General features: G+C 42.6%; 1 non-coding gene across 1 annotated transcript; it reads left to right on the top strand.

Annotated features, from left to right (window-relative positions):
• The first annotated feature begins 1,101 nt into the window (after positions 1-1,101).
• TRNAD-GUC (transfer RNA aspartic acid (anticodon GUC)) lies at positions 1,102-1,175 on the top strand. Its single transcript has one exon. It is a non-coding gene; the product is annotated as a tRNA-Asp (tRNA).
• Positions 1,176-10,859: the final 9,684 nt, after the last annotated feature.

Raw genomic sequence — 10,859 nt, forward strand, 5'->3', positions numbered from 1 at the left:
ACTTTGAAAGATTATGCGGATTGGGTATCCAATCAATTAATCCTCCAAACCAACTAAACCGGGGAAGCTGAAGCGGAAATGCAATTCTCGGGTGAGGGAAGGGGGAAGCTCCAGGAAGGCTTCGCTCGCTCGCTCAAAAAGCTCTAACGCTCGTTTACGAGTGGAGTGCATAAGCCCTTATTGAAGTAGGGTGAGGCCTTACTACACGAGCTCGTAAGTCAAGCACGGAACGAGCCTTGTCTACGAAGCTTCTCTTCATCATCTTGCTTGCTTCTGGCGAAGCTTAACGCACTATAACATAGGCATGCATGATGGTATGGTAGGAAGACTCCTTTTAAGGCCGACCACTACATAGGAGCGATAGGAAGCCAAGCCGTCAAAAGGAAAGGCGAGCAGCCCTTATTGCAATAGCAAACGGCCTACTTATAGCCCTATTTATACCCTTTCTCGGGGACTTCAACGGGCCTTACAAGCTCAATAAATTGCAATTCTTCACCTTTTCCTCAGACAGTGGGAATGCATTTTCTTACTTGATTGACATTGACAGATATGTGTACCACACCGAACAAGCAATATGTCATATGCTTGATGTACCAGCCAAGCCAGCTCTTTTTTTCTCAGTTCCCTTATCCTTAGCGCAAAAGTAAAAAGAAAATGAAAGAGAGTTTGTATTTGCAAATGAAAATGAATATGGATCTAAATAAATTAGATAATCAATAAGTAAGAATTGGAATAATAGAAAAAATCTCCTTCGCCCCTTATCTCTTCATCATCGTCGGTTCCATCACTTGTGGTATTTGTTTAGAATCTTGTTGACCCTACTCACTTACTCCTATTTTCCTTATTTCTTTTTCTACATAATTAATTAGAACTTTCTTGAAAGAATGGGGTTCTCTCTGGGGGGGCGCACCCTCTCTTCCTTTTTGAGAAAGATGGGCTTGTTTTTTTTCAATAAGTTCTATTGCTTTGACACATTTAGTATATAACATAATATATATAAGAAAAGTACTAAAGGCGAAGGGCATTCTGTTGTACAGCTACTTTGGTATAGTTACAAAGGTAACCGGTAGGTGACTGTTGAATCGACAGTAGTTACGAAAGGGGGAAATAGCTCAGTTGGTTAGAGTGCTGGTCTGTCACGCCAGAAGTCGCGGGTTCGAACCCCGTTTTCCCCGCCCGATCTTTCTTTCTTCCCGAGGTCATACCTCTGCCACTTTACCCTGAGTTTCACTAAGGCATATAACCCCATTCGGGTAAGAGGAGCAAGCAGTGGGGAACATCTATTTATATGCGTGTTAGCATCAACAGCATCTTTTTGAAAGTAAATTACATCGATCCTCGGTGCTAGGTACTCAGGTAAGTAAATCCTGAGGATAGAACTAGAGCAAGTAAGCTCATCGCACTATCAAGTCAGTCAGGAACTAGTCTGCCAAGCTTAAGAAGAAGTGAAAAGTAAGCAAGTTGTCATCTAGTGAGGGCTAAAAGACACGGAGAACATCCCCCCTCTATTTGCCAATAGCTTCCGCCTTCCTCTCTTTCATTTCATGTCGGTTCAGCCGAGCCAATAGATTCCATAGGCGGGTCAGTTATAGCTGTAGTAGCCTTTGATTAGGTCCTTTCAATAGACTTTCCGTAGCTATAATTCGATAGACTTTCCGTAGCTCAGTACTGCTGATCGTTGACGCCCGCAACTGTACTTACGGCTGTACTTGTGAAAAGAGATAGAGCCGTCTCGCTATGACTCAAAGATGGTCAAAAAGCTAATAGATGGGCCACAAAAGGTAGAGGAGAGGGGGTAAGAAGAGTAGACTTACTACTGGATACAAGATAGGGTATACAGCTAAAAGGGTGAGATAGAGGAATGAAATGAGCCAGTGAAACGGTCCACGACCACAAGTATTGAGCTATAACCATAAAACTTGGGGAGTGCCTCAAGAAAATCCATTGAAATAGAAGACCCAGGTTGTAATGGAACAGACAAAGGTTGAAGAAGACCAGCAGGAAGGGTGTGCTCACTCTTGTTGAGTTGACACACATTACAGTGAAGAACAAACTTGGAGGGAGAAAAAGAAACCAGAAGGGACCCATTGTTTCTGTGCAAGTCGAACAATGATGGAAAAGCATCCAGTATGTAGCCGACATATGCCAACAACCCAAATGCACATATGCTAGTTAAGTTGAAACTCCTAAATTAAAGCGCAAGCAACAAAACTACTTTTTTGAAGGCGCGGAGCGTTGAAGAAGAGCATAGCTCGATTAACACAACTAGGGGCAATATGGTTCATTTTCCTAGAACACCACAACAAATGTCCCTACCAGCTGTTGCCAGTGAAGCTGAAACCATGGCTACCCCTCAACAAGCCTCTAGCTCTTATCCTAGGCCTGAACCGCCTGAACCTCCAATTACCGTACCATTTGTACTGAATACGACCACCACTCACACCTATTCCAGACCTTTAAACCCCTGACCACCTAGACCTCTAGTAGCAAAGCAACTAAAAGACCCAATCACAAAAATAACCCTCTCTATCCCCCTCAAAACCTTGGCACGAACACTTGTTTCCAGCCACCTATGGCCTTCCTCACAGCTCAAAACATGATAATATTAGACCTAATCCTGCACCTCCACCACCACAACCAAGACCCAATTCAATACCAAATATCCCATTTTCCCAACCAATACTTTTGCCCTATGCTGGAAATTCCATGAAACCAGAAGTGCCAGTATATACTTACCTTAACCAACCGCTTCCAACTCAACAGCATGACCCGTACCAATACCTGCAAGAACAAAGGCCGCAAAATCAATATCAATATGGGCAGCAGATACATCAACCTCCTAGAGTTTCTTTTCCAATATTTGAAGGGGCCAGGTCTTGGATACAAAAGTGTGAACATTAATTTTCGGTGTACCAAGTTACGGATTGGTACAAGGTAGAACTTTCGGCTATGCACCTTAGGGGGAGAGCTGAAAGCTGGTACAACAGTTTCTTAGTGAATAGGGGACAAGTATCTTGGCAAGAGTGAATTCAAGAGATTGTAGAGAGGTTTGAGGTAAGAAATGTGGTTGGTGTAGTTGATGAGTTTAATCACTTGAGGCAAAGAGGAAGCCTAGAAGAGTACAAGTCACACACAATTGGCAGAATTGAGGGCTGCCATGTTGAGGTGCAATCCCTATTACGATGACAACCTTTTTCGACAAAGTTTTCTTGGGGGTAAGGGTATTGTAAATAGAGATAGATGTTTCGTCCGGCTCTGAGAAACAATTCGGCAACCCCGCTCTTCCCTTTGCCTCTTCCACATCTATTTTTGAAACTTGATTCGGTTGAGTTTGAAGCAAGGATCTAATCAGATAACGCTTTGTTCTCCAATGAATGGAGGTGGAATAATTTCTTGAGATAGAGAAAGCTACATCTCGACTTTATTTAAACGAAAGAAAAAGGTTAGTCCTGCTCCTAGACTTCCAATTCCAAGTAGTAGTAACGGAAAGGAACAGGTTTAGGAGAACTTTTTTTATGTCTTTCTTATAGCGATCGCTGAAAGTCAGTCAATGCCCTGGCTTCAATGAATGAAGACCGATGGGCTACGAAGTGGAGATGATGTCGTCGTGTCATTGCTCGTGATGTCTTCACCAGGATTTGACTTACCAATGTGAAAGGTACCGTGCCAGTGGTTCTATCATTTAGATAGAGAGTGATCTTTCCTTCTTGTCGAAGAAAGATATGACGTTGGGAAGGGAAAGGGAGTAGAAACATTTTCGTAGCCTTGGGGCGAAGGGCTGAGAGTTCCGTGATCCAGTTCTTTGAGCATACATAGGTTGAGGATGGAACTCCTATAGGAATCGATGTGGAAAAAGGCAACAGCCGAGAATACAAAGCAGAAAAAGCGAGTGAGATCTTGACTTTCTATTATCATACAACATAGAAGTATTTAATCAAATCAGAAAGAGCCCTGGGATTTGACCAAAACGGCATAATTGAAAGCTCTCGTCTCAGTCGCTCGCCTAAGAAAAGGTACCGGGTTGCTCCGTGATGACGAATAAGCAACCTAGCCCAATCCTTGCTTTCATAGAAAAAGGTGAATTTACTCGAATATTCGTTCAATGACTCAATATTTAGTAATCAAATCATGCGTTTGTTAGATCATTTAGTGAGATATAAAACGAGAATAAAGAGAGAGTCCTCACCTCAATATCGACAACAATGACCTGGCAAGTGAAGTAAAGTAAAAGCAAAGTAGAGCCCGGTTGAGGTCAAACGTTTTCAAATCTTACCCACCATATCCATTCATGCACGTTACTAGATGAAAAGTAAAAAATAAAGCAATGATGGTTTTTATCAGAGCCACTTTACAACCGGTTTAGCAACTTCTTCATGCCCCTACGAACGAAATATTTGGAGTTTGACAACTGGTTGACGCCGGTTGATACTCGAATGAATATATCGCCGGTAGATACTTGCTTTTCTAATGAGGTAGACACTTTTGCGATCAATATTAATTCAATCCATGGAAATATTAATACTCCCAGTGGCTTTTGGTCCCCATCGGAAAGTGCTGAATGGATTGCTCCTTGCCCAACGACAAAAAGAAAGAAATTTAGGAGAGGATTGATAGGTTTAAGCATTCAGGGCTGGTCACTCTTATGGATACCTGTGAGCTAGAGTCGGGAATCGAAAAGGAGACAACGGAAACCGTACAGATCTAGTTGGGAATGCTGTTCATGCAGTGGAGAGCGTAAATGACCGGCCCTTGAGGCGCGAGTAGACTTATCATATAGAAAGGAAAGAGATAAGCGGAGGGAGGATGGTTTGATGATAGCCAAGATCTCCATCTCATTTGTCACTCTCGTATTCTTAATAGGAATCGGCAAGTAGATACAACCACTAGGCCATTGCCATTCGACTAGTCTATCAGAGTATCCTACGAAGTCAGGTCCAGTAGGCGCAGGATGCGCTAAGCCATTCGATCTTCCTGCTGGTGGTCCACCATAGAGCTCCTATGTAGCCGTTTGTTTTCTCGCTTAACTAATTTGTATGAGGCGATACAGCTGAGATCAGCCAACGGTTCGAGCACTTAGCACAATGTGCCACTTAACCGGACGAGCGCAAGACCGGGTCTACCTACCTTATGACATTTATGAAAAACGAACGTTGTATTAAGGGGTTTCTATCAGTTAGTAACAAAGCCGGCAGTATCCTTGAATTCAGGGGTCAGCTACGGGAGGTATGTCTCCATGTGTGCCGAAGAAGCGTCTATCATTATACGCTGTTTATCCAATCCAAAACTGATTCGTTTAGTTGGTAGAACCCACGCCAATATCATATTGACTCTCTCTCGTCCAATAAGAGTTTCCGAGAGTTACTTTATTCAAATTCTCTCCTTTCCAAAGCTCCACAAGGGGGTAAATAAGGGGGAAGAGGAGTTCATAGAGAAAAAACAAATGCAAAATAAGGATTTCCTTACTGTGTTTTGTAATCTTCCTATTTTAGAGAAAGGTATTCTCCTTTTTTTTGCTGTTTTAGTTCTGTTAGCTTGCATTTGGCAAGTAAAAAGCTATTTGAAGAAGATTGATGTCGCGTACGTTTCGGCGCTCTCTGATTTCGCGGAGCGAAATCGAATTCAAGCTCAAAAATCGGGCTATGTGGCTCTGCACGATTTGTCATTCTCGTGGTTGAGGGGGTCAGAATGACCGTAATCACTGTATGTAAAAGACCTACAGGTAAAAGGGGGGTCTGATTTTCAGACATCGAGCGTGCGGGATATCGCTTTCAAAAAAACCTGTCGCGTCCACCATGGGCGCGAAAAGCAATTACGCAGATTAAGGAGGCACTGAACTGCGAAAACAAAAGCGACTCCTTATTGGTAGAGGATAGGTGGGTCCTGGTCCAACCTAAGTCAGTTCGAACCTGACGAGTCGTAATCATCTGTAGCAAACACTACTGACCACTAACTTGATCTCCGATCAGTGGTGAAGGTTGTGAGTGAAACGAGTGGTTTATATACAGCATGGTAAAGAGCAGCGTAGGGCTATACCTGGCAATTCAGCTTTCAAAGAAATGGAGTACTAACACGTCGACTCAAAGCATCAGCTACTTGATTTGTGGCTCCTGATTTGTAGACAATGAGATAGTTGAATCTCTCCAAATAAGCTTCCCATCTTGCCAGATCGACATGTTGATGATCTTTTATCTACAAATTAAAGCCATGAAACAAGTAGCTGGCAAATCCAAATTGGAACTAGCTCAATTCGCAGAGTGACAAGCCTATTATTCGCCTCTGCTCTCGATAAAACAAGTCAGAATCAATTGGCAAGGTGTCGACGATTCAGGGAATTGCTTAAACAATCCCAGGCAAATCCTCTCCCAGTGGAAGAGCAGATAGCTACTATTTCTACCGGAACAAGAGGATATCTTGATTCGTTAGAAATTGAACAGGTAAAGAAATAGTTCAATCACCCCAGAATCGTCGAAATCCCCTCGAAATGGAGAGCGGCGCAAGTCTCACACTCTTTCTCTCACTCTCTATCCTCTGTCTTTCAGATTTTCCCCTCGTAGCTGATACAGTGAAATATTATTATGTAAGGGAGCTGATCCACAGGATTCAATGGTGAATTCTGATTTCCCCACAGACTGAACCAAAGGAGAAGAATAGAATAATTCACTGGTGCAGGCGGAGCAGCAAATCTTCGTAGAAAAGGGAGAGGGTATACCTAGAAATGATGAAATCAACCAGCACTGCCTTGCTAATTGAATAAAGGAAGATGCCGACTACTTTCTGAACAGAACAATGAGAGTCCCGAACAATGGGAGAATGGAGCTTCCCGTCTATGAACTAATCGCTAGACTATATCGTATCGAGCTCAAAGGTTTGTGCAACTTATCTATCAAGCCACACTTCTTTACTTCGAGATAGCGCATTCCACACTTCTTTACTTCGCTATAGAAGTAGGATCCCAGCCCACAATACAATCAGTAGTTTACTTAACTGATATAAAGAGTTTCCCCTGCCTGCCCCTACTATCAATTGATAATACATAAATGATCCGGGGCTAGTGTTGGGTAGCCGGGCCCACTAGAATTCAAGTGCTTCTTATCAATTCAATACGCCCTTAACGGATCCCCGTGCTTTATCTCCATTGGGTGGAGCAAGACCCTTGTCCTATCTTTTCTTTACAGAGCAATAGAAATGATGGTTGCCCCTCGCTGCACTGACCAATGATATCTCAGAAGAGAGAAAGACTTCTATAACTTGCCAATGATATCTAGTGGGCACTACGAACTCCAGGCATACTGTACTTGACCACCCTACTTTGCTTTGTCCCTATTAGGCGAAATCAATACTTACTTTCAATTGGTAGAGAGGAAGAAGAGAACTGACACTAGTAATAGGTTGATGACTTCTCTTAACAGAACTGACACTAGTAATAGGTTGATGACTTCTCTGACTTAATAGCTGGCCGACTTCTCTTCATGGATCACCGTTCTATATAGTTAGGCGCAGCATCGCGTTTAACCACCTATCCCTATTCCCTCAATCGATACCGTCCAACTATCCTTTTATTGGGACAGCAGCATACTTCTCGTTAGGGACAATAGTTCCTATACTTAACTAACCTCTGTGCGCAATCACTGTTTGACACATCATTCTTTCAGCTTTTCGTTCTTGACGACTCTGTTTGACGGAGCCTGACCTTGAACTAGCTTTTTGCAACACAAACCACTATCTTTACTTTCCTTTAGCAATAGTATCTAACTATCAATTCATAAGAGTCAAACGGGTGGGTCCATCCCATCTATCGACAGGTCCTGATACCGGATCTGGGAAACAAGCAATACTCGCCGCAATTCCTTAATGAAAAACAGACCTATCTTCTCTTGAAAGACTGTCCTTTCCTCGCTTGTTATTGTGATATCAATGAAAGAAAGCTGGATACTGACTTCTTCCCAAGAGCTCTATCAGCCCTGAATTCCTTAGCCATACGACTCTTCCTTAGTTTCCTAATGCTGGTGGCCCTAGCTAGTGGTGAGACGGGGCATATACTATTCTCGGTCTTATAACGAAGAGGTTGCCTAGTTTGAACCGAACACTGTACTTGATCTCTCGTCCTATCACAAACAAGTCTCTTCCCCCGAGTCCTAGTAGACTAGTCCAAGTAGTCCGGGACAATAGCGTCCCGTCTCTTCGCTGACCCCTGGCACACAATCACTATAAGACAAAGCAAGACAAACCTCTCTTATCCTTCTCGGCTAGAAGTTACAAGTTTCCTGTTCCGGTTTAGGCTTGAGGGAAGTGCCTGAAATCGATTCAATTCTTATCTCCGATTTCGAACTCCGGCTGGATTCTTATGACCAAGAGCTATTTTATTGGTCAGAAGAATGGAAGGACAACGAGAAGATGGTTCGGTTGCTCCTGCTGGAATATTCCATTTATTTAATACTCCGACTCGCGTAACCCCGAATGGCAATGTTGTTATTGCGGTTGGTCAGATCAATAAGACAACAAGGGAGTCAGAATATTCTGATAATAGCAAACAGGGCTTTGGAATCTATGGAAGGAGCCTTCAATGCTTCTCCAGTGTCAACCATTAGTCGATAACAGAATGAAATGCCACAATTAAGTTCAAAAAGAGAGTCATTAAAAAGAGGCATGCTTGAAAAAGAGTACAGATAATATGTTATGGATGTGAGGAGCCTCACCCAGTACTTTTCTTACTAAACTAAAAAACTCTACTCTCCTTTCACAGCCAACCCACCCATTGCTTTTTCGAGCTCGATAAAAAGGAAAGTTCACGTGCCAATCCTTACCATTGGTAACTGTAATTACCAAGCCTAATCTTTCACTGAATACCGAGTAAAGCAAGCAAGAAAGAGGGAAGGAGCAGCTGTTTTCGAGCTAGGCTCGATCCCTTTTTCATCCACTTCTCGCTATTTGTAATTCTACTTGAATTAGTTCTTCCTAAGTTTAGTGAGGTGAGTACTGCATCCATAACTAGAGGACTTGCTTTTCTGCTTGGCTCCCAGGGGAAGTTGGATTGGATAAGAGGAATTGAAGCGCAAGGAAGGCAGTCGGTATTCAAACAACTATTCAGAGTTCCCAACTCTGGGTAAAGGAAATCTGTACTTGACGACTGAACCAAATCCTTTGCCTTTATTTATTCTATTATTTTGATATAGATCAGCTGAAAACAAAACAAAAATACTACTACGTTGGGACAATGACCCACCTTTCTCTACTCAACCTGTCATCTTCTCTCCTCGCTCCCTGGGACAAATAAGACTATTTATTAAGTGATAAACAAGAGAAACTAGTGATATTATCTAAGCTTCTGGCCATGTCTGATTGGCATTCAAGTCTGCCTTCCATTGCTTGAAAAGGCCTAGCACCGTAAGTAGCAATTGGCTATGTCCAAACTCAAATGTCGTATTTTATCTAAGCACAGGAGTCGTAATAAGGAAAGAAGACATAAGAATGGGAAGTATCCGCTAGTTATAACGTAGTATAAAGAGAGCTATTTCATGGATCTTGGTCACAATAAAAAGAATCCAATAATGATCTATCAACTAAATGAGTTTATTATATAATCCCGTATCTTCAAGGTTGTTAAGATGATTTAGTAGATGTGTCGGTATCGTTTTCATCTGCCGTTGGGAGTGACTGCTTTGCTAATCTATCCTTTTATCCTTCTTTTCGGAGACAAGCACATATTACCGTAACCTAGTGATTAATATATCCTGTTGGTACTACTTCGTCGAGCAATCAATCCTTTTTCCATTCTTGTTCTGAGGTTGTCAGCTTCCTCCGATGGCACCACTTGTACTCTCTGTCGGAATCTGTAGACATAGTTTTTGGGCGTCTTTAAAAACTGATCGACATAGTTGTCACACACAAACCTGCGCAACGGCTTTGGAGTAAAAGAATCTCCTGCCCGGTCACACACATCATCTCGAGCGCGGAATCTACTACTCTAACAAGATACTCGGCTCGGGTAAATCATGCTTTCGTTATGCGAGGAAAGTGAAAGGAAAGAGGGAAAGGGAGACACTGGGCAATCCGGAATCGATGAAATCACTGTTTTTTCGCCTTGTAATATGTCCGGTTACATTCCAAAGATGAATCAGACCAGGAGATAGATAAGCGCTATGGCGGACACATGAAATAAGAATTTGAAAAGTAATGATCAACTTTATGGATCCATAGGTAGATTCACTTGTGAAGCTATGGGATGGGACAAGATTCAAAAGTACCAAAAGTAAGTTAAGTGGGACGCTGAGTTCATTGCTGCGATCGAGGGTCCAAAGCCAGCCAATTTGATGACCGCGTAGGAACTGGTTCCGAATGCTCACAATAATGTAGTTGGAAATGAAAAAAGGCTCCTAAATTGATACCTAATAATAGCTTAGCAGCTCCTTCGTTTTACTAAAGAGCCAAGTTCGGACAAGCAACTCGGAAGGAGGAATGTGTTGAGATGCCTATGCCTAAGAGAGATAAGCGGAGGACGTATGATAGCCGAGAGGATGTCGGTAAACGACGGAGTTTAAGGAGTTGTTTTTGAATTCGGCATGGCATATTTCATTTTTTTTAATGAGAACGTCGTCTCCTTGCTTACCCGCCTGGCCAATGGAAGGAATTAATTACCTTGGTCAGTCAGCGAAAGAAATAATATCACCAGTTCATCATCCCAATCCTTCCTATTAGTTTCATTAATTAATTCAGCCCCAGAGTGTTGGCAATCAAGGGCCAAGAAAGAATCCCAAGTCTATCCTATCTCGCCACGGTCGAAAGCACAATCCCTTTCTCTTCCTATACCGAAATCGTCGTTTCATTCCTCCGCAACTTCTATCGCGGACATGATCCAATCT

Source organism: Triticum urartu, chromosome 3A (genome assembly GCF_056163025.1).
Source record: "Triticum urartu cultivar PI428250 chromosome 3A, HENAU_Tu73, whole genome shotgun sequence".
Taxonomy (NCBI): Eukaryota; Viridiplantae; Streptophyta; class Magnoliopsida; order Poales; family Poaceae; genus Triticum; species Triticum urartu.